At 34.3% G+C, this 22211-nt stretch overlaps 1 protein-coding gene and 1 non-coding gene across 3 annotated transcripts in view; both read right to left on the reverse strand.

The window, feature by feature from the left end:
* Window positions 1–22211, reverse strand: part of LOC120634571 — a 76212-nt gene that overhangs the window by 13150 nt on the left and 40851 nt on the right. The gene's annotated exons all lie outside the window — the stretch shown is intronic.
* Trnaq-cug lies at window positions 2787–2858 on the reverse strand. The gene has a single exon. It is a non-coding gene; the product is annotated as a tRNA-Gln (tRNA).

Raw genomic sequence — 22211 nt, forward strand, 5'->3', positions numbered from 1 at the left:
CAAGAATATTATGTTATCCTTTCAGGCATGCAGGTTTCCAGTACAGCTTATACGTTTTAATTTTTTCTTTGCCAAACAGACCATAAGATCAAGCAACCGCAGTGTCAGTTATTGTGTTTTTAACCTCAGTACACACTATTCTTAATAAATTAATAACACATATTTTTTATTCATGATTCAATTGAACATGGGAGTGTAAATAATTATTATTATTGACATTATTTAAATAGATACTCAAATTAAAACTTGTTAAATTTTTAAACGTCTCATTATAAAAGGAGGCGCGTTACTTATGTAATTATAACAATTACTTTTTTCGAAGACACTACCGATATCCTCTGGATAATTGTACCTCACACGAAAGTATTATATAATAAGGGCATTCACCTTTAAGACAGTAAATTATATTGAGACGTGCGTTAATTCCGCTGAAGGGGAGACGAGAGCGAACCGTAGCCGTGCGGTCCAATTAGATTATTGGGAAATCACGTAATATAATTATCATGTGTCAATATAATATTTACGATAAAATTATTTTTGACAACCAGTTAAGAGACCCTGCCCTCGTATTTTCAATTTCTGCCAATGTCCTGTCATCTTCATTCAACATTTGTAACAACATTGAGTAGAACTGCCGATATCAAATCATGTGTTTGTGTGGAAACCACTAATATTTAACAATTCTCCTTTAATATAAGTTATAAAACACCAGGCGCAAATGCTTTGATGGATTGGAAGAAGTGTTGAGTGTTAAAGTTTGAACTGCCGATATCAAATCATGTGTTTGTGTGGAAACCACTAATATTTAACAATTCTCCTTTAATATAAGTTATAAAACACCAGGCGCAAATGCTTTGATGGATTGGAAGAAGTGTTGAGTGTTAAAGTTTGAACTGCCGATATCAAATCATGTGTTTGTGTGGAAACCACTAATATTTAACAATTCTCCTTTAATATAAGTTATAAAACACCAGGCGCAAATGCTTTGATGGATTGGAAGAAGTGTTGAGTGTTAAAGTTTGTCTAACGTAGGTATCTACATAATATCGATTCCAGTTGAATTTGTGGTTAGTATTGACCTGAATTGAAATCGTAGCTTTTTTAGTTTTAGCTATGTAAACTATAACAAAGCTAAAACTAAAAAGATACGATTTTCATCTTTTAGTTCCGTGATTTATTTTTGAGATCAAAAGTTTATAGGTTCTGATAGTGAATCAGAACCCAGGTTAGCTATATTTTTGTATTGTAATCATTTATGTGCATTTTAAGCAATTAAAATAAATATTTCGACGGTCGATTGGCGCAGTTTGAAGCGACCCTACTTTCTGAGCCCAAGGCCGTAGGTTCGATTCCCACTACTGGGAAATGTTTGTGTGATGAGCATGAATTTTTTTCAGGTCCTGGGTGTTTATACGTATATTCTAAGTATTTATGTATATTATTCATAAAAAAATATTCATCAGTCATCTTAGTACCCATAACACAAGCTACGCTTACTTTGGGGCTAGGTCGCGATGTGTGAATTGTCTTAGTATATTTATCTATAAATTTATTACTTGCTTTAACGGTGAAGAAAAATTACTTGGGAAAAACTGCCTGAGAGGTCTCCACAATATCGTGTTAACTCATGTGTAGTCCACCAATTCATGCTCGGCCAACGTGGTGGACTACGGCCTAAACCTTACTCATTGTGGGTCCTACGAGGCACAGGTCTCTTACCTGTGCCTTGTAGGAGGCCGATAATTACTTCATATGATTGCAAGCATTTCTGTACACAAATAAATAATTTATCTCATCTAAAAACAATCTTTAAAAACAATCAACCAATATGTTGCAAAAATTTCGTTTTGAAATGTACCACATGCGTATATTATCGAACCGGCGTCGTTATGTGGTCTAATCAATCTATACTAAAGAGAGTTCCTAATTAGAATATCTGATCACGTTTAGACTGATGATAGATGTATTTCGATTGTAGACAGTCACATCTACGATAACAACTTAAAGAAATCTGTGTCATAATATAAGGTCAAAAGGCTCAAATTTCATTCAGCAAAAAGCCTTTCAGCTCTAAGAGTGGAGTCTTTCTATTTACAAATAGGTACATTGCTACTTATTCTTACTACATCTAGGTATATGTCAATGAACTTGCAAAGTGTATTAAACTTGAGTTTGACTTTAAGTTGGTAACTAAGTTTAGACCTTTGGAGTTTGGACTAGCAATGTTTGAATGTAGAATTAAGCTATGGTAAATCGTAAGTCGTAACACCTTAAGCTATTCTGTATTAAGCGACATGAAATTTGAAAGCTCATACCAATATGTAAAATAATGATTATTTTTTATTCCACTAGGTTGACCTTGACTTCAATCTCACCGGTAGCGAGTGATAATGTAGATTAAGATCTTAGGGCTAATCTGTTGGGGAATGGGTAATAGCACTTATATTAAACCAATACTCTAATCGGTTTCGACGTGGTAATAATTAAACAATACATCAAAAATAGGGTTCTATAAATAATACTTCGATGCATTCCTTAGTAAAAATTTAAGTTATTTATACTTACATTTAGATAGTTATAATTATATAGTTAATAACTAAGTGCAAGAAATGTAACATTTAACGTAACATTTTGAATTTTTATTCAGTTTTATTACCTATTTAAAGTTTTGATTACTAAATCTTTGCTCTGTTTGATTACGCTTTAAGTTGTGGTAGTAATTGCTTTAAATGTTTTGGTCTGAGCCAAATAATTTTGGAATTTAAATAAAAACATGAAAAAAAGGAAGGTCCCACCGAGATTTGAACTCGGATCGCTGGATTCAGAGTCCAGAGTGCTAACCATTACACCATGGAACCGTTGCAGCATGTGACGAATAACAGGAATAAATATTAATACTTGCTAAAATACGAGCTAAAATGGGAGATGGTTGGGCCACGCCAAAATATTTTCAGATACTTAATGTTACGCACTGCGTATTAGGTAGAATCAATATATGTATATTAAAATGTTATGTTGGTTTGTGTACGCTTCAAAAACTCAAAAAGTTCTGCACCGATCGAGCTGAAATTTTAGCGTGACATACCTATAATTTATTTTTATTTTTTATTTTTATTTTTATTATACCTATAATCCGCATCAATGATTGTTTCGAAATCTTTTGTTTAGTCAACAACATGTTCTATTATGCAAGTATAATATCACAGTGACCTTTGAATGCAAATAACAGGGTTGACCACATTCAAGGCTTAAAATATTTTTTGTAAAACAGTAAGCTGGAGACTCTAGGTATTCCGGCGACTGGCATATCACATCATGACAAAATAGTCGAACAGATTAAAATAGCTAATAAAAAAAATTACCTACTCATCTAATTCGGTACATTCTTTGATCTCGTGGACAAAATAACCTACTCAGTGTGTTCGACTTTGCATTACGAGGTCCTGGATTCAACCGGGCCGGTTTGATTGGTGGTTATTGTGTTTTTCTGTCGAGTAATTTCCAGTATCAGACCACATTAGGAAGTTGTCTAACCCCGTCAAGGTAATTATAATAAGATAATTAATCATTAAACACTTCCAAACCGCATTGGAGCAGCGTGGTGGGTAAATACTCCAAGACATAAATGGGCTGAGGATGGTGGGTAGGCTTAATTAATATTTTACTTTACTAGTTTCTACCCCTTGCCAGCTGTTATAGATTTTTTTTAATTTATTTCATTACAGTAGATACGTCTTGTACCTACGTTTACTTCTGGCATCGTGCCAACTCGTCCGCTCTTTTTAAGACTGTAGGTGCTCAGGTAGGCCACCAAAATAACCACATTACCTATAGCTACTTGGTAGGTATAGGCTACCCTAAAATTTGATGACGGCCGATTGGCGCAGTTTGCAGCGACCCTGCTTTCTGAGTCCAAGGCCGTGGGTTCGATTCCCACTACTGGAAAATGTTTGTGTGACGAGCATGAATGTTTTTCAGTGTCTGGGTGTTATATGTATATTCTAAGTATTTATGTATATTATTCATCAAAATATTCATCAGTCATCTTAGTACCCATAACACAAGCTACCTACGCTTACTTTGGGGCTAGATGGCGATGTGTGTATTGTCGTAGTATATTTATTTATTTATTTAATTTATAGGAGGGAGGGAGGATTATTGCCGTCTTATGCAATTTTCCTGCTGTATGCATACCCTGGTAAGAAACCCAGTGCACGCAACTGGGTATAATCTGTATCACATGAGGACTTAACTGTACTAAAATTGGAAGCCCTTTTGTATATCCTCTCAAAAATAAAGTGAAGATCCAAGAAAGTCAAAGTAGTAAATGTATTTACCACTTTGACTTTCTGGCTACGGCATGGTTATCGTAAAGAACATTGTCGTTCTCAAATATATATATTTCGTGCTTTGATTAGATTTCAATGTTACAATAAATATGTTTTTCATATCTCATGTTCGGAAAATTGGCGTCGTTTGTCTAAACTTCGGGCGGAACACACTTCATTACTCTTCCACGCATGGTAAAGTAATTCAAAAAGAGAACAGTCGGAACAGCGTCTCATCTCATACTTTACTATTTTTTTAAGTTGTTGTTTTTTGATTGCTCCTCTCCTTTTTTTTTAATTTATTTTACAGCCATGGATTTAAGTCCTTTAAGGCCTTTCAAAAAATATTACAGTTTAGCTTAAAATTGCTTCCCTTCAGGACACGCAAAACCTAGACTATAATAGAGGTCAGTGCCAAAGAAGTAGGTATCTATGAATATTATGTAGTCCGATGATGTTGGCACATGAACGAACTTTTTGGTTTAATTTATGCTATAAAATTCAAAAAATTCAAAAATTCAAAATTCATTAATAAATATTATAAATAAGAATTAGTTTATAATATATATTAAGATTTAATTTGTAAGAGTAGTGATCTTTGTCTGTTCTGAAGCCATCAAAAAACAACAAATCATTCTGAAGTATGATTAAAAAAAGATGAAATCTTTTTCAGAAATATTTCTCGTTTTTTCCTATTATTCTTTTTCCCCGCGATTGATATAAATGTTCAACTCTGGAACAAACCCCATTCGTCAATAAAGTGTTTTCCGTCTCGTTTAACAATCTACTATTAACGCATCGTTTATAGGTGTGCACTAAAAAGCAAACTTGGGTACTATGTACCTAATCTAGGCATACATGATTAATTATGTATTACTTATTTAAACGGCCACAGCTAGTATAATTACTCTGCACTTGTTAGCTATTTACATTGTACAGGCCCTATTTGTATGCTCTTGTGTTGTGTTCTAGTAACTTGACTCTTGGGTCCATTGTCCACCTCCTAGCTCAATTTACTTATGCAAACGATACAATCTACCAACTTACATACCTAATACTGCTTCAAGCTTCTCCCTGTTTATTAACAAACTGCTAGACTAACCTTGTCCAAACTTAACTACCTTCTTTCTTTTAAATTGTATGTTAAAATCTTCTTATATATATAAGAAGATTAATAACATACAATTAACAATGTTTTACAATGTTTTTTTTAACAATGTTTGTTATATATTATGCATATTTTATATTTACATATTACGTATATTTATTTAAATAATATATGTATTTGTATCTTTACATTTTGGTATTCATGTAAATCTATCAACAGTGGCGTGCATAGAGGGTATGCACAGGGTATGCAGATGATATGCATTTAAAGCAGGGTATGCATTTAAATTATTAAATAATAAGAAAACAAATGACTTGTCGGGCATTTCCGTTAACGTTGTAAAGTCTTTGATTGATATAATTGCACCTGACCTATCATTCATATTTAATAATTGTATAGACTGTGGTGTGTTTCCTGATTTAATGAAACATAGCAAACTAGTTCCGTTGTTCAAATCGGGTAGTACTACCGACCCCTCTAACTTTAGACCAATATCTGTACTACCTACTCTCAGTAAAATCTTTGAAAAACTTATATTAAATCAATTACTTCACTTTTTTAATAAGAACGATCTATTGCACGGGCAGCAATTTGGTTTTACACGGGGTCGCTCAACAACCGATGCTGGTGTTGAGTTAGTAAAAAATATATTTGAAGCCTGGGAGAAGTCACGGGACGCACTTGGCGTCTTCTGTGACTTGTCCAAGGCTTTCGATTGTGTACAACATGAAACATTAATCAGGAAACTACACCACTATGGAATTCGGGGCATAGCTCTAGATTTAATGATTTCCTATCTTAATGATAGAATTCAAAAAGTTGACGTGAACGGAAAGCGGTCTAACGGGTCATTTGTGCAAATTGGTGTCCCCCAGGGATCTATATTAGGACCCTTCCTATTCCTCATTTACATGAATGACCTTCCTTACCTAGCTGAGGACAATCACGGGATAGTATTGTTTGCTGATGATACATCATTGATGTTTAAAATTAAACGTCGTGAAAAAAATCTTGACGATGTAAACATATGTCTCGCTAAAGTAGTACAATGGTTTGTGGCTAATAACTTAGCTCTTAACGGAAAAAAAACGAAGAGTATTAAATTCACACTACCGAATGTTAAACAAGTAAAAACCATTGTACAACTTAATAATGAGGAGTTGGATTTGGTGGATACGACAATCTTTTTAGGAATAACTTTAGATGCTAAGCTTCAATGGGGCCCACATATAAATAATTTAGCGAACAGACTTAGTTCTGCAGTATACGCGGTAAAAAAGATTCGTCATATGACAAACATAGAAACTGCTAGGCTTGTTTATTTTAGTTATTTTCACAGCATTATGTCCTATGGCATTTTATTATGGAGTAATGCTTCTGATATAGATTCTATTTTCGTCCTGCAGAAAAGGGCTGTTCGTGCGATATATAAAATGGGCCCAAGAGAGTCATTAAGGGATAAATTTAAAGAAGTTAAAATAATGACGGTGCATAGTCAGTACATATATGAAAATTTAATTTATGTCCATAAAAATATATCAAAATTTAAAAAGAAAATGCACTGTAACAATATAAATATTAGAAGCAAAAATAAACTCGTTGTGCAGTTTACTAGGCTACACAAAATTGCAAATTCATTCAAGGGCAGTTGTATATTATTTTATAACAAATTACCAAATGAAATCTTTGAGTTGTCTCTCAATAAGTTCAAAGTTTATATAAAACGTAAGCTTACAGAAAAATCCTATTATAACATTAAGGATTATTTAAACGATAAAAAAGCTTGGGTGTGAATTGCTCTAGCTTCATAGCTTAATTTAAATTTACTGGAAGATGGTGATAACAAAAAAATAAATTTACCCGGCTAAGTTTGTTGTGGGCTCTTCTTAGACCAGGGCGCGTTTGGAACCCTCGTAGCTTTAGATTTAAGTTGGCGAACGAAGTTATCACCATCCCGTTACAATTATGTAAACAATTATGTATGAACGCTTCATAAGTGCCTGTGATAGGCCTACATGAATAAAGAAATTTTGAATTTTGAATTTGAATTTGATATAAAGTGAAGAAACTCTCTAGCACGAGTTATAAAAACTTTAGGGTAAGCTTTTTACAACATTTTGTATAACTCCTACTGTAGATTTTTTAAATGTTATACCATATGCCCGCTTAGTGCATACCCTGTGCATACCCTGTATGCACGGCAGTCTCTATTAACACTCTTGGCACTAAGGCTGCCTTTGCATGTCTACATTGTGAACTGTATACTCCTTACTGTTTCTTTTCCTGTATGTTATACGTGCAAGTGTTTCTTCTTCTTGTAAAACGTTAAAAATTACACAGAAAAACTTAACTAAATAAAAACTGAAATCACAGAATTAAGAACATATAGAAACCTTGTACATGACTCATATTGAAGCATCGAAAACCACTCCACTTTAGAAGTGTTTCTCGAACAGACAGTTAGCAACTTAATTCCATTTAGCAGTTGACAGTAATTATTTAACCTGTTATATTCTAAACGTTTACCATAAAATGGGGAAAATGAACTATGAACTACTACCTATGAACATATGTATACGAACGTATATACTTACGTATATGTATACGTATGTATTCTTATGTGTACGTATTCATAAAGTAGAACGTAATAATTCAGGTTCGATTTAGATATGAAGGAGTAAATACTTATCTATCTAAATTCCCTTACAACGAAGCCCTTATATCCCTGCATAACATTATGCTAGTTATTTCAAGATGCGCATAATACCTACTTGTGTATAACAGGCGGGTGGCCTTGCGGTATGTAACCTCACGCAGGACCTCGTTGCAGCTACCTAATGTCCAATGACCGAGACCACCCTTATCTATATCCGGACTAAGTAACTCGCTTATTCGATTTAGCATTCTGAGTAGAGAAATAATCCCTATACCACGTATTCAGTGCCCTATATATACTGCCTTTACAGGTTTTCGAGGTTGATTCTAAAAGGCTACAGATCACCAGGAAAAAAATTGTTCTTTGAAAACACGACAGCTATTTGGCAACCAAAAGACCTACTTAGCTTTATAAAGATCGACTTTGCAACTTAATGATATCTATCGCCTTTGTTTTTTTACTTTGTTATTGAACCTAACCTGGTCTTGAAATATTAATGTTGTCACCCGTATGTATAATCATTGATGACAAACATTTTTAAAAATCTCCCTTCAACCGCCATAACGATTGTCACATAATCATTGTCTTTTAACCAAAATCAAATTCTGATTACTAATAGATGATTGCACGACGTAAACTAAGGAAGTGTTGCTAAGTTTCGAAAGAAGCGTGAAAAGCTTTTAGCAGACTTTAAAAGTTTCTCCTAGATGTTCAACGAGGTGTTAGCTTATTCAAACGCTGTTTAACCCGCGAATTCTTAATGAGTTCTCGTCAATTAAAACTATGTTTACACCTGCAATTATTGAGCAAGGTTTCTTCGCATCTTGGTCCAGGTCATGGGTGAGCACGTAATAGTTTTGACGCGGCAACTAACACGTTAGTCATGGTATCATTGAAAATTGTTTCATCGAGGAGATACATCATTTACAGGGTTACCATATTAGATAATTTAATCTTTTTAAAACGAGTTTTGATTTTATTAATATTCTTAAGAGTGGCAATGGTCTAGTGGGACTTTAGCTTCCATTTAAAGCGAGAACGCGTTTAAAGTTTTAAATCCGGCAACCTTTTACTCGTACTTTTCAGAGTTATGTGCATTTTAGGCAAATCAATAATCGATGCCACTTGCTTTAGCTGACAATGAAAACATCATGAAGAAATCTTCATGCTTGAGACTTTTCTAGTCTACCAGCGTGGTGGACTACGGTCCAAATCCTTCTGATTCCATGGCTGATTGGCGCAGTGGGCAGTCACCCTGCTTTCTAAGTCAAAGAATGTGGGTTCGATTTCTAAAACTGGTAAAGGAATGTTTTTCAGCGTTTGGGTATTCATCTGTATATTATTACTATTTATAAATATTATTCATAAAAATATTTATCATTCACCTTAGTACCCATAACACAAGTTACGCGTATTTTGGGGTTAGATGGTGGTGTGTGTAGATATATATTTAGTATTATTTATTATATTATGCAAACATGTTTAGGAATGTTTGGCATAGGTTAAATAGCTAGGTGGGCATTACACTTAGCCTGAATACAGACGAACTCTGAATATGCCCGAACTATAAAACAGTGATAGATCTAAGTGATGACCTTCAGTAATAGAAAATTAAGGCAAAACTATGTGGATGGCTTTGAAGGCGAGGAATGTTTTTCTTTTATGATTTATTTTATGTTTTTCTTTTTTGTTTTTCTTTTTTTTTCTATGCTTTTTATTAACTCTAAAGTTAATAAAAAGCATAGAAACGCACTATTGCATTATAATATAAGTAAGTAGGGATAAGTACCATGGAGTAACTTGCACTTTACGCGGGTGTGCTTGATAAGCTTCTATCAAATGCGCTGCACGTTTCTCTTCTAATTTTTATCAAAGGTTGAAAAGATTCTCTATCAAATACACTTTTATTGAGGAGTACCAAAAATTCTGCTTGTTCAGAGTCACTTGTTCAGAGTAATGGTTCGGAAAGGGTCGAATCGGCATTTTTGGGCCAAAGAATCCGCCTTCAAATGATATCCAATCATAATAATTTAGGACTTGTACTGTGGAATTAAAACGCTTGGAAAACCCAGCATGCAACTCAGTACACGGAATCATAATTAGTTTTAATTTGTTACATGTCTGATGCTGATATCAAAATACAAAGACGACTAATTTTGAAATGAATTGAGTATAGAAAATTTTAATGGATGTCGTGATAACCTGCGCTTCCGGGGCATGTTTATCAGTGTAGACAATAATCTTAAAGTATTTTTTATGACAGGACTTATCTTCTTCTAACTCCGTAAGTAGGTATAATTATATATATGAACTTTTAGTTCCTATATCGACCGACTAACAGATAACAGAGACTAATACCATATTGATTTATCTAAAAAAAAAACAGTAGGATACGAATTAATTATCGAAAAACAAACATTTCATAAGATATAAAATGCTGAAATATTTTGTAATGTCCCCATCGCGTCTTACAATTAACTCGTCTTGCTTCGTAAATATTCTCGCGCGCTTGTGGTGGTGCTCAGGTATTGATTTTGAAAGCAATAGGCTTAGTAACCCAAACCTTTAAGATGGCGGTCAGTTTTTCTTTTGCTACTCCAGAAGTCGAAATATTTTATATGAAATTGCGTTGTCTAGTAATATTAGTGGAACATAAGAAATTCTTCAGATAGTCACTTACGATATCCATCTGATAAAGTATCTTACTTATTTAAATGTAGACAGAAGCTTCAGAGTAATAGCGGCTCAGGGGTCTCTCTCTTTAACGTTCCAATCCACACTAGTGCGGGAGAAGGTTAAATCAAAGACAAGCCTAAAAACAAAAAAAACAAAAAAAAATTTTTTATTAGTTTTTTTTTTTCCACAAAAAGTATATTGTATATTTTTTGGGTGCATCATACTTTTCTTTAAAAATAGAGACTGCTTTGATGTGCGAGGTATTTTTGAATTGTTTTACTTCCTATTTATTATAATTAAAATTACTAGTTATTATAATAACAATATAGGTATGTTATTTATTTATTTATTATTAATGTACCATAAATTATGATTGTGAACATACGATACATGAAGTGTACAATGGAAGTACAGCTTACTCTTATGTAACACACCTATATTTTAATTATAATAACCTATACATTTATTTATGTATTTACCAAACTGAAGTCCATCTTAACAGGCGAACACTTTAAAAAATAATTGTCGACGGGCAATCCTAAACCAAAAACAGAAGTTGCGCTGTTGAAAAGATATTGGACGGAGCTAATAGCTCAGAAGACCGAATTGGAAGTTAAGATAAAATCTCCGAACATGCTGGAGTGCCGATCCCGCACCGGAAAATCCACGGAAAACCGCCATTTAGACTGCAACTTGGCGGATTATCAATCGAGTCGCAGCGACTTGGACACATATGCAGAACAAAAACGTGGGCGTATATCATTTTTGTAATACTTAAGGTATAAACGCCTTTTAATTAATCAATTATAACCTCGTCTTTGGGTGAACTAGTTCCAACTTCTCTAATTCCTTTTACACAGTGTGCTTGACAGTAACATACTAAATCAATACTCTTATACCTATCCATTTAGTATCTACTGCACTAAAATGTGCCACATATAAAAACAAAACACGAGACATACTAGAAATATCCAGAAAGAACAATGCAAATACTTTTGATAACAGTTATTTTTTGTGGAGCAAAAACAACGATCGGCGAATGAGCATGGGAATCTAATGAATCATAGCATACCTTTTGTGTAGCATTAACAATGAGCTTTATCCTTATCACTTAACAGAAAAATAGGAGGTCTTACAAATCATTCTTTGCTCGTTTTTGATTAATACAAAAAAATGTTATACTATATCCAATCTTAATCTAAAGATTTGCCTTCCTTCGCTCGTTTATATTATACAATTTTATCCACAGCATCTGGACGCCTGGTATTCTATCGCTAGTCCAGATATTCCTGTCGCAAATATTTAACCAAAGTCAAAGTCAAAGTCAAAAATATCTTTATTCAAGTAGGCCCATATGAATAAGTACATAAGAATTACACGGTAGTGAGATGATGGCGATAACCGCATTCGTAAACTTAAAACTAAAGCTACGAGGGTTCCAAACGCGTCCTGAATCCTGATCTAACAAGAAGCCCACAACAAACTTAGCCGGGTGTATTTTTTATCACCATCTCACAATGTCATTTAAAATTATTAGAAGAGCAACCTGGTTAGAGCTTTTACACCCAAGCTTTTTTATCGATTACGTAGTCCTTTATACTATAATAGGACTTTTCTATAAGCTTAAGAGACATCTCCAAGATGTCAATTGGTAGTTTATTGTAGAATTGTATGCAATTTCCTTTAAACGAATTATGAATTTTATGTAACCTAGTATATTGCACTGTAAGTTTATTCTTACTTCTAATGTTTAAATTATTGCAGTCACATTTTTTCTTAAATTTAGAAATGTTTTTATGAACGTACATTAAATTTTCAAATATGTACTGACTATACACTGTCATTATTTAAAAATCTTTAAATTTATCTCTCAATGACTCTCTCGGACTCATTTTGTAGATAGAACGAACAACCCTCTTCTGCAGCACGAAAATAGTGCTAATATCAGCAGCATTACCCCAAAGTAAAATTCCATATTAAAGCTGTGAAAGTAACAAAAATATATCTAGCAGTTTCTACGTCGGTCATTTGGCGTATCTTCTTTACCGCATAGGCAGCAGAACTAAGCCTGTTCGATAACGTATTTACATGAGGGCCCCATTGAAGTTTAGAATCTAACGTTATTCCTAGAAAAACTGTCGTTTCCTCCAGTTTGAATTCCTCATTTAACCTGTACACCCTGTTCTATAATTTTTGTTTATTTATTGGGCGGGTAAGTAAAATATCTTAAAAGTCAGCAATACTATAATAGTATTGATTATAATAGATATTACAGTGATGCCCATATGGTGCTGCGATAAGCATTTCATGTCGGACGACAAGCCTGCTAGTTTGGAAAATTTTCACAAGTCTGTATCCAACTTATGGACTTTTTGCTAAATTGTCTTGTACTAGCTGTTGCCCATGTTAAGTAAAGGTCCGGTCGTAACGAAATACTATTTTAAAACTTATTTACTCATAGACGTAAACTTCCCTACCGTAGGTGAAGGATGTATCTAAATCGATTCAGTTCTTTATCGAATAAAAACAAACAAACAAATAAATCTTTCCTCTACAAAATATGAGTAGGTAATGAAACATAGACAAAGATTAGTTCCCTATATCTTCAACAAAAGGGTAATAATCTTTTGGAACCTAAATAACTACAGAATACAAAAAGCATAACATAATACATTCGTTGGTATAAATAATTGTACTTTGATAAAAACTTTATATTTGATTGTCTGTCATCCGTAGATAGATATAATTAACCATAACAAAAAGTGTAATTCACATGACCGAGCCTTTGAACCATATCAAGGCTAACGTTAAATTTAATGGTGATAAAACTACGAAGCTATTATCCTTGGCTAGCATACACTTACAGAAGCCCAATCTTGAACCCTTGGTAAGTATCTGTGTTTCGGTTCATAATAACAACTTTTAGATTTTCCTTGAATGAACTCTTCAATTTTGAATTGGGTTCTTTTGGGTTGCTCGGATTGTGTGGGATTCTTAACCACTAAAACCCCTCCGCACTTTCCCCCCCCCCACCTCATCGTATTCCTCCGCAACTTCTAATAAACTAGTTCGTCTTTTTTATCAATAGGTACCTACTAACTAAATATTTCAAGTTATTTTCTATAGTTTTAGTGTGATGTGCAATGCGCTTTTGTTAGATTAGGTAAAAACATGAATATTTATTTGCTAGGGTTGCATTGGATATCGAAAAAACTATAATATTAAAAAAGATATATGTCGGAAAAGATTTTAGTATTTTTCAGATGCTTGTTCAGAGTAGCTGAATCAGTAATTCAGAGGACAGTGATAATTTTTAGAGGCGGGAAAAAGGCAATAAATAGTAAATTATTTTTCTGGTTTAAGTAAGTAAGAAGGGATAAAGGTATTAATCCGTAATACTTTTATCCCTTCTTAATCACAATTAATCTCTTTTAATTACTGTAAATGCAAAAGTGTGTCTGCTACTTTGTTTGTTACCTATGTCCCACTCAACCTTTATATTCTGCGAGGTGAACACATTATATGCTACGTAACTAATACAAAGTTGCAGTGTACCAAAATAGTTGATGTGACCAAACGATCACTCAACGTCAAGTCAACACTGTCAATTAGTAGGTACGCGTTTACCCAGGGTATATTCTCTACGACACATTCTATTGGTCTTTATAAAACTGTTGGTCGTAACTACACTTTTTGAAGTGAAACTTCTTATGAATAATTAGTTTTATATTGGTTTATATAAAACTGTTGGTCGTAACTACACTTTTTGAAGTGAAACTTCTTATGAATAATTAGTTTTATATTGGTTTATATAAAACTGTTGATCGTAACTAAGTACACTTTTTGAGTGAAACTTCTTTTGAACAATCACTTTTATATTGGTTTATATAAAACTGTTGGTCGTAACTACACTTTTTGAAGTGAAGCTTCTTTAGAATAGTTGATAATGGGTAACGATAAAAAAACAAACGCATTTAAGATACTGGGAGAATGACACAATACGTACCTACACATTTCGTGGAAACTGAATTATAAGTAATATATGTCTTATGTTTTTTATAGCTTTAGTGCGATGAGAGACATGAGTACATGGGTTTTTCTATCAATTAATACGAAACTGATTAGGGTTAAATTAGTAGGACTAAGGGTAAAAGTGTTGTTTCACCCCCGTGCCATTATTCTCACCAACAGACCGACATTTTGTATAGGAGCAGCGTAGATGGTCTTGAATTTGAATCATCTAATAGAGAAGGTCAGTTTCAAGCAATGATCCTACAGGCTAACGAAGTAATGATGCTAAGCATATATACGGTATTAAAAAAAATCCTCATACCAGAAGTATACTCTATATCCACCTCATTCTAAATCTTAGGCTACTTTTCAAAAGCTTCACATCTGCCGTGAATTGCAAAGGTTTTTTTGTTCGTACAATATATAAAGAACGCTGAACCAAGAAACAGTGAAATTATTCTTTTTACATATTATTTTGTTCATCTTAGCATGATTTGTCTGGTAATTTGTCTGGTGTAACTTCTTATCTGGTTTTAATCTTTTATTTTCTTTTTGTTGGACAGTCATTCGCACTCGACGCTACCAGATTACGGAATGACTAAGCACTTCGAACCAGCTCAATGACAGCCTGTCATGATGTTCATGTTGAATATTACAATTTATTTAAAACTACTGTTGTTTTTTTACGGTTTTTTACAAATCCAGTGGAAATCTGTTTGTTTTCATGTGTTATGTTACGTTCCGGCCTTTCAAATAACTCAATGCCTAAAAATCATGTCGATTGATTGCTCAGTTGGGGCGTAAAGTGAGCACAAAAAAACACATTTTCGCATTTATAATATTAGTAAGGAAGTAAGGATGGATTCTGCTACATTATATATATATACTTACGTTATATTTATACGTACCTACTGTATCTTTAATACGAATACAAATTACAATGTTAACATATTTGCAGATGTCATTGATATTTCTAATGAAGAAACAAAAATATGCACACTAAATTCAAATATCGGCATTTTACCAGAAAGATCTGCTGCGTTCCATAGTCAACCACTGGTTTACTCCAGGAAAACTCCGATCGTGCGCATAACAATTGACAACGGGTCAATATTGCCAGCGAGAGAGACGGAGAGAGTAATACCCTTCAAAAGGTCTATAGTAAAGGTATTTTGAAACATAAGAATATTCTAAAGTACCGCAAAGAATCGTTTCGTCATAAGCACCACTTACCACTTACTTTTGTCGTTTCTAAAAGGGCAGTCTTAGAAGGTCCAGCGAAATAAACACCTTAGTAAAGGCCTCATACATTCATGGTCATCGGTAGGGTGGTGTGGTCTTATTTAAGAGTTGTGTTCACACCGATGCACGATGTTACAGATTAAAATTAAAATTTCTTTAACAATAAGACTGGCGTTTTCCTTTTCATATATATCAATATTCTTGCATATGTCAATATGGCACAGTCCTGACTGTGTAATATAATTGATTAATTAATATAATTACTGTCTTTATCAAAATAAAATGTTAATATTTTTAAATAATTCTTCTTAACATTTGTTAGTCACCTAACTCCCAAACGGCTGGATCGAATTTGGATGGATTTAATTATAGTTTAGACAGATCAAAATAATTTGAAAATAGCATTATAATAAAATAATTTATTTACCTTGTATTTTTCCTTTTCAATAATTAAAAAAAAAAAAAAGTTTTTTCTAATATGAGGGAAGCCTCCTATATAGTAAAATTGTCCATACGAGTATTAGGTACTCTATATACCATCGTAGTACTATTATAATTACATAATATTATGTGATCCATAGCACACACATCCACTACCTTTAGGCTGGGTTTCCACCAAGGACTTGCGAGGTAGCTAAACTATGCGATGGCAAATCTTTAGTTATACAACTAAAAATAAAAGTAATTTAAGTCTGTCTGTTATTTTGCGCAGAGATTTACGCATTTATAACATTGGTCAAATACTAGGAACTATTTAATAAGTTCATTTTAGCAATTCATCCTATCAGCTTCGCTTAACCAAGGCGAAACAATTAGCGACACTCTTATCTTCCACAAGATAATATTATGATGTCAGAAATGAGCAACTGCTGAGGTTCTTGCCTGCTTCTTCTCGTTAGCATCACTACAAACACACATACCTGACGTTTTAAAAGTGCTCATTGAGTGCTTGAAGTTAATTAACGTTATATATTTTTTTATTGAATATGAAAATGAAACTTTTCTTTTAGTTAGTCTAATTTTCCTTTGCTATTCGTAAGTATCCTAGCACATCTATGATGGAATGCCAGCCTTAGTATTTCCAATCTGGAAATCTATTCCAATAAATGTAAAGTATGGTGTTCGACACCATTAACACCATCTGTATACAACGGTTGTCACCCGCGAGGAATGTAGGTGCATAAAAATGTGGAATGCAGCACAACGGCCACTCCATCAAGCCATTGAAGATAGCACATTGATTACTATAATGACGTGACTATTTCTTCGCATCCACATTCCTGACAGATTATAACTTCATGTGCTTTATATCCATTGACTGAGCACTTGCAGTAACTGTACCAATAATTCTAGAGCTCTGCGTCGTTTTATTCTACGCAATATTTAGTTTAGCTTCATATTTTCTGTCTATTGTTATGATCTAACTGTATCCTAACTGTTTATAATAGTTGACGTATCCAATTTGATGTTCCACACCGATGTATCCATAAATGTCCGATGTATACACAAAATTCTGTTCTGTAACATTTTGTAGATGATAGATTATTGTACATTTCCATCCATTCCATTACCAATAATGAAACGCCTACGAAGGCGAGCTGACTTTAGGCGCGAGCCACACAACCACACGGCACAAATGTGTCCATGTAGAATATATGAAAATATCGTTCACTTGCTGTTGCCCGCACACATCGCCCGGGTTTTTTTGGAAACCTTTTGTTTTCCTGAGATATATTTATTATTCATTAATTTTTTTTTATGAACATGGTACAAAAAACATAGATGTTATGCGTAATTCGTGATCTACATATTCAGCCAAGATTGGCGTGCAAAGTATAAATATATGGTAGACTATGTTACTCTACTTCCTTTCAACTAACTCTATGCCATAAAGCAAGTTTATTGTTTGCTTAGATAGGGCGTTAAGAGAGAACAAAACAACATACAAACACACTTTCACAATTATAATATTTGTGAGGATTATGACAAAGAAGAGGTCGCGAAACAGATGGGGGTCAAGTTCGCGCCTTTTGATGTGTTTTAAAATGTGTCTTACTTTCATGTACGTAATTTAAGTACAAAATTTTAATGAAAAACATCAAGGTGTGCGTGTCACGTCCGCGCCACGTCTCGCTCACGTATAATATTAATGTTTATTTTATTTATTTCCAAAAATTCTTAAAAAAGGGGTATTTCATGACACCGTAATTAATTATTTTAATTAAAACTTTATGTATAATATTGAAGCAAAAAAAAATCAGTGTAGCTCGCGCCTTGAAGTTTTAAAATGTTTTGTTTGTGTAGGTGCATTAAAGAGAACTATTTTTTTAATCAGTAAATTTTAAGTTCATTATACTTTACTTACGTATATTGTTCTTGTTACGGTAATTTTAATAAGGTAAGTGGGTACCTACCTTAATAAAAGTATCCGATACCTCTTGCTTGCAATGAGTGGAAATTTGTGGGATTAACTGTTGTACGTATACGTGTTTATAAAGACTGACGTCCGTAGTAGACGTAGTTAACACAACATCCGATTGCTGCGTGAATGGCTAGCTAGCCATACGCAAGCCTTCATTTACCTAACTTCGTGTGAACGGGCACCCCCCTGCCCAACATATGAATCCATTACCGGCCCACCACAGGGCACAAGTCACCTCCCACAATGAAAAGGGTTTAGGCCGTAGTCCACCACGCTGGCCCAGTGCAGATTGGAGGACTGCACACGCTTTTTGAGAACATTTTAGATAACCCTCAGGCATGCAGGTTTCCTCACGATGTCTACCTTGAAGCCAAGTGATATTTGAATTGCTTAAAACGCACCTAACTTAGAACCGTTAGAAGTTCGTGCAGGGATCCGAACTCGTCACCCTAAAAGTGAAACCGATGCCCTTAACTCTATGCTATCACTTCTTAATAGTTCATTATAATTATTCCTACTATTTTATTAATAGAAAACAAACAGTTTCCCTGATCGATTGCAGTCACTGTGGGCAATCTCCAGAGATCATACTGCGCGGGGGATATTAAAGTGCATCAGCACGGCTAGCGCGGGCGGGAGACAAAAATTTATATCCCCCGATTATATCCCCTGACAAGGGATATAATTAACGTGTCCACCTTTAGCAGGTTCATCAAGGGAATATGGAATAGGAGAAGTTTACCCCCTATTACTATTACTCATATAGTATTTGGATATTATTTCAACTTGTGCGCCAGTGCTTACTACTACATACAATCTAATCGGTATTACCAGTCCTATAGATTCAAACCAAGTCTTCAGCTTTATTAATGATCATAAAGTTAGATCAAGATTCTTATATCAGGAGAACTAAAAATTTAATAAAATATATCAATATTTTATAAAATTTTTAGTTCTCCTAGTTAGAACACGCTAACAATTGCAAAGCTATATTACGCCATCTTATATGTTGCATTGATTGCTACACAGTTGAGTTGATAAAGCTGTGGGAGAAAATGAATATTTATCCTTTCCGCGGGGATATAATTGTCTCCTGCACGGCTAGCATGGGCAGGAGACAATTCCCCGGGGAAAGGATAAAAGTTTACCTTCTCCCACAGCTTTATCAACTCTCGAAGCATTGACGCACAAGTGGAAATAATATCCAAACAACATATGTGTATTAATAAACAGGGGTAAACTTCTCTTATTCCATGTTTCTGTGATTTAGCAGGTAGACACGTTAATTATATCCCTCGTCAGGGGATATAATCGGGGGATATAATTTTTATCTCCCGCCCGTGCTAGCCCTGCTGCCCATGCTAGCTGTGCAGTGAGTACTGGACACAGATGCACTCTCTGTTTTTTCTTTCATAGTCCTTTTATAGGACGGGTCCGACACGACGCAGGACTGACAGCTTAAAGAGGCAAAGGTGGGAAACACTTATGATGATAATTAATAAACTAAATATTATTTTCATTAAATTAGTTTCTTGCTACAACTTCGTAGTTACCTGCCTTCTTATCTTTGGAGCTTCTTAAAGACAGATTCAAATACTGAGCTTCTAAATTTCACAAAGATACATTCGGTTGCTCCATTGGATAATCTTTTGAGCTGTAAATATTTTGAGTTAGATTTATTGTAGTATTTACTAGCCCGCCTCTTGTCCGCGTTTGTTACGCTTTTAACAAATTACCTACTTGGGAATCGTTTATTTTCCTGCAATAAAAGTATGTTATTTTCCTTCCTTTCAACTAACTCTATACCGAAAATCAAATCAATTGGTAGCTTAGTTACGGTGTAAAGGAAGGACAAACACACACTTTTTAATGGCTGATTGGCGTAGTGGGCAGCAACCCTGCCTTCTGAGTCCAAGGCTGTGGGTTTGATTCCCACAACTGTAAAGTACTTATGTGATGATGATATGTTTTTTAGTGTCTAGCTGTTTATCTGTACCTACGAGTATATTATAAGTATTTACGTATATTAATCATAAAAATATTCATGAATCATCTTCGCGCCCATAACATAAGCTATTCTTACTTTGAGGCTAGATGGCGATCAATCAATCAATCAAAAATACTTTATTGCACACAAGAAAAAATAAATAAAAGAGACAATAACAACAAAGGTACAATTAAATTTGTGTAACAAAGGCGGCCTTATCACTTATAGTGATTTCTTCCAGGCAACCATTATGAAGAATTGGCTCACATATGAATCCTTATAGCGGTGCGCAAAACTCTAAGAATATACATACATATTAATAATTACAAAAATTACAAAAACAATGGCGATGTGTCTATTGTCGTTGTATATTTATTTATTTATTTTATTTCGAATTTATAACGTGAGTAAGGATTAACTTCGGACATAAACCATTACAGTGACAAGGTTTTTTATTGCAAGTACGTCCTGTATAGCGATTTGCAGTCGTTGGCTGCCTCCGGCTAAAGGCTTTGGCTGTGAGCCAGCCGACAGTGTGTCAAGTAACGGGGAATGCTCGTCGCCGCATCGAAGCGTCACACCGCGCCGCGCCGTGCCGTGCCGTACGTCCGAGCCACTGCTGGTACCACCGCCACTACCACAATGTTAAGAGCTTATCTTTTATATTAATAATCCTCAGATTTTCTTTCCTGCGTTTTCCTCTGAAAATGAACAGGCTTTTGGCCGTATTTTATCGCGACGCGCGATAGCGAAATGCGGACTTCACAACACACAACCTTCGAAAATAAATTATATTACATTAAAAAAATAACATTAATTTCAAGTAGGCTTACCTACATAAGCACTTTTGAACCGACAAATCCGTCTGTCTGTAGTGAGTCTACCACAGTTTCGTAGGACGATTGTATATAGAAAAAGCCGCCTAGAAACTCAAAATTTGCTCTTTTCTAACATCAAAAATTAACATCTTAACATTCATTTGTCTATCTTGTGAGATATGAAAACAGAGCCAGGTGCTTTAAAGCAACCTTGTCGTTAAGAAATTCATTTATTTTATAGTAACCTCGCTGTAATAGATGTATTTTGACATTTTGTTTAAACTTATGGATTGGTAGGTCTTTAGGAATCATACTATATAAGCGAATATTCAATTCTAGAAATTACTTCTGTACCATTTTCTCAGGCATTCAGATATCCTCACGATTTTATCCTTCTGTGTTAACTGTGGTATATTTATTTAAGGCTTATGATTACAGTTTGTATCGGGAATCAGTATTCGGTGAGTACTTGGTTTAGGACACAAGTAATTAATTTCTAACTTAGCAATCCCCTAGTATGTAGGTATGCTTAATGCCCTGTATTCACACTTGTTCTGTCTAACGAGTTTGTTTACCTACAAAGAACAGAATGTTTACTAAAACGTCTTTAACGAAGAAAGTTGTTTGATATCTAATAATAATTGTATATTTTTGAACACGATGACGATAGACTCTCTACGGTTCTAACAATCACAGTTGTAAACGACATACGTATATACCTAAGAAGTATTCAGACTTTATAGGTAGACGAATATAGACTTTCATTCATCCGGCCACTTTCTCCGCCAATCGCCAAGTCACCCATAAACAATTTAGGTATAAAATGTGGGTCACCTCCATACGCATAAGGCGTCGAGAGTAGTGACGTCAACGAGTCGTCTCAAATGCTCAAACCGAGAAATGTACGAACAATTACCACACAGACTTATTGTCTCCGAAATTCGGTCAGCATCATCATCACAG

Source organism: Pararge aegeria, chromosome 2 (assembly GCF_905163445.1).
Source record: "Pararge aegeria chromosome 2, ilParAegt1.1, whole genome shotgun sequence".
Classification (NCBI taxonomy): domain Eukaryota; kingdom Metazoa; phylum Arthropoda; class Insecta; order Lepidoptera; family Nymphalidae; genus Pararge; species Pararge aegeria.